We start from the raw sequence: 6219 nt of genomic DNA, 5'->3' as shown, positions 1-6219 counted from the left end.
CCATATTCAGTATGAGCAGATGGAGAGGTGAATATAGAGATTCCACTGAAGCAAAGCAAGGCCAGTACACTAACACATCTACGCTACTCAACCTTAGCAGCAGAGGAATTATAATGCACTGTAAAAAAAAAAGTGTGAAGTCAGTAAAAAAAAAAATGGTTACTGGAATGAACACCTGTTCTGGGGCTACTACTCTTCTACATATGACTAAGTATACTGTACAAAAATGTAAACGCAACATGTAAAGTGTTGGTCCCATGTTTCGTGAGCTGAAATAAAACATCTCAAATGTTCCATACGCACAAAAAGCTTATTTCTCTCAAATTGTGCATAAATTTGTTTACATCCCTGTCAGTGAACATTTCTATCCACCTGACAGGTGTGGCATATCAAGAAGCTGATTAACCAGCATGATCATTACACAGGTGCACCTTGTGCTGGGGACAATAAAAGGCCACTTTAAAATGTGCAGTTTTGTCACACAACACAATACCACATATTTCTGCTGATCAGTATTTCTGTCTGTTATAAAGCTATTTTGTGGGGGGAAACTAATTTAGGATTCACTGGGCCTGGCTCCCTATTGGGTGGCCCTGTGCCCTCCAAGGCCCAGCCATAGCTGCACCCCTGTCCAGTCATGTGAAATCCATAGTTTAGGGCTAAATGTATTTATTTAAATTGACTGATTTCCTTTTATGAACTGTAACTCAGGAAAAATCTTTGAAATTGTTGAATTTATATTTTTGTTCAGCATAGTTTGAGTAGTTTATCAGGCTGTTTTGTAATTTGGTCCATCTGCATAAAGCTGCAATTTATTCATTTGTGAAAATTGGTCATATTTTACCCTGCACCTCAGAGTTCAGTGATGATTCAAGTGAATCAGTAGTGGGACTATTCAATTATTCAGAGGTGCAATTTTGGATTTAGAAGTGGGGGGGGCATAACTTGGTGGGGGGTCTTGGGGTCCTCCCATTTTTGGGGGTGTCTAAAGCACATTTCCTTAATTTCTACACAATCAAATCAGTCTCTATTTAGAACAACAAAAAAGTCAACAAAAATGCCCACAGTCAACAAGCTAGGTAAGAGATTATTTGTTAAGTGATTGATAAGACTGAACTAGGTCAATGATAATTCAATCATCAATATTGTGTTGCACCTTTAGCCAATAGCCTAACATATTAACAACTGTTACAAATAAAGTACAAAGACTTAACTTTTGATTGTCTTTATTAAGACATCCTCTGTTTTCAATTTCAACCAGATCGCCCAGCCAGCCAGCCCGAGCTACCTGCACACCCGGACTGAGCAGACCAGCAGCTAGGGATTGCCTAAATAGGTAACTCCGCTGATGTGGAAATGTTTTCAATAAAGACTCCTTTTGTCGTATAGTATTCCATATAAGGCATCCAGACCTTATGATAGTTGCACAGTATAAACACTAGCACATGCACTCTATACATTGTTATATGGCGGTATTATGCATTTTGTATTGTAGATATGTAGTGGTGTAATAATATTACATTGTTTTATGTGTAATGTAAGTGCCTTAATGTGTTTGGACCCCAGGAAGAGTAGCTGCTGCCTTGGCAGCACCTAATGGGGATTCGTACTGAATACAAATACAAAATCTTGTAATAAAACAAATCTAGTGTACATACCTTGACATTTCTTTCATATACTGTGAGAGGATAACCAACCTTCCAATTAATAGCAATCCATTTCTTAGCCACTATAAATGCTATGTTACAGTTTCTTCTGATAACAGTCTCCAGTATCAACATTTCCAAGCAAACAAAAACAGGAAGAAGGGAAAACCTGTAGACATGCTGAGATAAACTAACATATTCTTTGCCAGAATTAATTTGGCCTTCACAAGACCATAACATACAGTATGCAAATCTTTCCCTGTTTGTGCTTTACACATCCAGCAGAATAATAACATTTCTGGTAAGACGAGGGGCGGGGATGTGTGTCTATTTGTCAATAACTGCTGGTGCGCGATGTCTAATATTAAAGAAATATCAAGGTATTGCTCGCCTGAGGTAGAATACCTCATGATTATCTGTAGACCACACTATCTACCAAGAGAGTTCACATCTATATTATTCGTAGCCATCTATTAACCACCACAAACCGATGCTGCCACTAAGACCGCACTCAACTATCTGTATAAGGCCATAAGCAAAGAAGAAAATGCTCATCCAGAAGTGGCGCTCCTAATGGCTGGGGACTTTAATGCAGGCAAACATAAATCTGTTTTCCTAATTTATTCCAGCATGTCACATGCACAATCACAGGTTTAAAAAAAACTAGACCACCTTTTCTCCACACACAGAGACGCATACGAAGCTCTCCCTCGCCCTCCATTTGGCAAATCTGACCATAATTCTACCCTCGTGATTCCTGCTTACAATCAAAAACTAAAGGAGGAAGTACCAGTGACTCGCTCAATATGGAAGTGGTCAGATGACACAGATGCTATGCTACAGGACTGTTTCGTTAGCACAGACTGGAATATGTTCCGGGATTCATCCACATTGAGGAGTATACCACCTCAGTCACCGGCTTCATCAATAAGTGCATCGACAACATCGTCCCCACAATGACCGTACTGACATTTCCCAACCAGAAGCCATGGATTACAGGCAACATCCGCACTGAGCTAAAGGCTAGAGCTGCCACGTTCAGGGGGTCGGACACTAATCCGGATGCTTATAAGAAATCCCGCTATGCCCTCAGACGAACCATCAAACAGGCAAAGCACCAATTCAGGACTAAAATTGAATCCTACTACACTGGCTCTGACACTCGTCGGATGTGGCAGGGCTTGAAAACTATTGCGGACTACAAAGGGAAACCCAGCCACGAGCTGCCCAGTGACGCGAACCTACCAGACGAGCTAAATGCCTTTTTTGCTCGCTTTGAGGCAAGCAACACTGAAGCATGCATGAGCTCACCAGCTGTTCCGGACAACTGTGTGATCACGCTCTCCGTAGCCAATGTGAGCAATACCTTTAAACAGGTCAACATTCACAAAGCCGCGGGGCCAGACATATTACCAGGACGTGTACTCAAAGCATGCGCGGACCAACTGGCAAGTGTCTTCACTGCCATTTTCAACCTCTCCCTGGCCCGAATCTGTAATACCTACAGTACATGTTTCAAACAGACCATAGTCTCCCTGTGCCCAAGAAAGTGAAGGTAACCTGCGTAAATGATTACCGCCCCGTAGCACTCACGTCGGTAGTCATGAAGTACTTTGAAAGTCTGGTCATGGCTCACATCAACCCAACCATGCCAGAAACCCTAGACCCACTCCAATGGTCCATAAATGCAGTTGATAATGTGTAACGTAGTTAAGAACATATCGTAAGATCACTACACAGCTAGCTTGAAATGTTGAGGATGGAGCCTTCCAATCTGTAGTTTTTGGGTTGTCAAGAAAGGCAGTCACGTGTGCTGCGAAGCAGGGGATCGCTGGTTCAAGCCCCGTATGGGACAGTCAGACATTGGGGGAAGCTATTAGCAACAAACTGACTCCCGTTACACGAGCATAGAGGAAGCTTTTGAGCAAGCTTTTGGCAAGAATCCATATGTGCATATGTAACAGTATAACTTTAGACCGTCCCCTCGCCCATACCCGGGCGCGAACCAGGGACCCTCTGCACACATCAACAACAGTCACCCACGAAGCATCGTTACCTATCGCTCCACAAAAGCCGCGGCCCTTGCAGAGCAAGGGGAACCACTACTTTAAGGTCTCAGAGCAAGTGACGTCACCGATTGAAACGCTATTTAGCGCGCACCACCGCTAACTAGCTAGCTATTTCACATCCATTACACTCACCCCCCTTTTGACCTCCTCCTTTTCAGCAGCAACCAGTGATCCGGGTCAACAGCATCAATGTAACAGTATAACTTTAGACCATCCCCTCACCCATACCCGGGCGCGAACCAGGGACCCTCTGCACACATCAACAACAGTCACCCACGAAGCATCGTTACCCATCGCTCCACAAAAGCCGCGGCCCTTGCAGAGCAAGGGGAACCACTACTTCAAGGTCTCAGAGCAAGTGACGTCACCGATTGAAACGCTATTTAGCGCGCACCACCGCTAACTAGCTAGCTATTTCACATCCGTTACACATAGCAACATCAATATTCATGCAAGTAGGAGGAGGTTGACAGTTAATATGTATGGAAGCCCATTCCCGTTGATACTATCTAAAGATTTTGAGATTTGTCAGTCAAAATGTCAAGATATTATCTAAAAAATGTTGAGATACTATCTAAAAATGTCGATATACTATCTCGAAATGTTTAGATAACTATCAGCTGTAGTCTACTGTAGTCTGGTCAACTGTAGCCTACTGATAACAACCACAGCTGCAGTAGCCTAGAGAAGCCTATGCGCTCTGCTCTACAGGTGCATCAAAGCTGGGACCAAGAGACTGAAAACTGTTTTTCTATCACAAGGTCATCAGACTGTTAAATAGCCATCACTAGCCAGACTCCACCCAGTACCTTGCTCTGAACTTAGTCACTGTCCCTAGCAGGCTACCACCCGGTTAGTCAACCCTGCACCTTAGAGGTTGCTGCCCTATGTACATAGACAGGGAATCACTGATAATTTTAATAATGGAATACTGGTCACTTTAATAATGTTTACATACTGTTTTACTAATTTCATATGTATATCACAGGAGGTTGGTGGCACCTTAATTTGGGAGAAGGGGCTTGTGTTAATGACTGGAGTGGAATTAGTGGAATGGTATCAAATACAGCAAACGCATGGATTCAAGGGGATTGATGCCATTCCATTTTCTCTGTTCTGGACATTATGATGAGCCGTTCTGCCCTCAGCAGCCTCCTGTGATGTATATACTGTATTCTACTGTAGTCTAGTCAATGCCACTCTGACATTGCTGATCCTTTATAGTTATATATTTCTTAATTCCATTATTTTACTTTGAGATTTGTGTGTATTGTTGTGAATTGTTAGATATTACTGCACTGTTGGAGCTAGGAACACAAGCACGTCGCTACACAAGCATCTCGCTACACTCGCAATAACATCTGCAAAATATGTGTATGTGACCAATAACATTTGATTTTAACATCCTTAATTTATAGACTAAGCCATGTACTGTATTTATAGCATAAAATACGCCAATTTATTCACATTATTCACATTTCGGGTGGTTAGGTTACCTAGTACTTTTCAATACAAATGGATTGACTGGAATTAATCAATCAACATTAGTGATTAAATACTGTGTGAGTAACTTTTCAATTACAGATTTAAATGCCTACGTGATGCAACCCTGCATAAAGCAAGCTTAGCCCTGTTGGTTCTATTGTACAAACGCAGTTGTCTCTTTGGCTGTGTAAAGGAAAATCGCCACGCATGCTCAGAATTCATATGAACAATTACAAGGTTGCTGCAGTTTGTTAAAACCAAACGTGCACCCAGGGGGGGCCCCAGTACCGAGTTTGGGAAACCCTGCTCTAGGCTACCTGCAACTGTGGTTGTTATCAGTAGGCTACAGTTGATCAGACTGAAGCACAGATTAATTGTACACGATTTGACAAATCATGAGGCAAATCAGTCTAAACAACATTACTTTGTCCATATTTAATGGCTTTGTGTCAATATGTTTTATTAAATCAAATCAAAACTGCTGGGGAAAATGCCAGCTCACCACACATTTGATAGCGGTCCCACTGTGCTGATCTCTGCAATGTCAACGTGGATACGACATTATAAAATCCATGTACACAAACAACAACTGTGCGGTTAAAATTGGCAAAAAACACACACATTTCTTCACACAGGGTTGTGGGGTTAGACAGGGATGCAGCTTAAGCCCCACCCTCTTCAACATATATATCAACGAATTGGCGCGGGCACTAGAAAAGTCTGCAGCACCCGGCCTCCCCCTGCTAGAATCCGAAGTCAAATGTCTGCTGTTTGCTGATGATCTGGTGCTTCTGTCACCAACCAAGGAGGGCCTACAACAGCACCTAGATATTATGCACAGATTCTGTCAGACCTGGGCCCTGACAGTAAATCTCAGTAAGACCAAAATAATGGTGTTCCAAAAAAGGTCCAGTCACCAGGACCACAAATACAAATTCCATCTAGACACTGTTGCCCTAGAGCACACAAAAAAACGATACATACCTGTGGCGCTGATGTTTAGGCCAAGGTAACTTCCA

Source organism: Oncorhynchus mykiss, chromosome 6 (genome assembly GCF_057628025.1).
Source record: "Oncorhynchus mykiss isolate SJ-2025 chromosome 6, ASM5762802v1, whole genome shotgun sequence".
In the NCBI taxonomy this organism is placed as follows: Eukaryota; Metazoa; Chordata; class Actinopteri; order Salmoniformes; family Salmonidae; genus Oncorhynchus; species Oncorhynchus mykiss.
Note: the sequence above shows the minus strand (reverse complement) of the source record.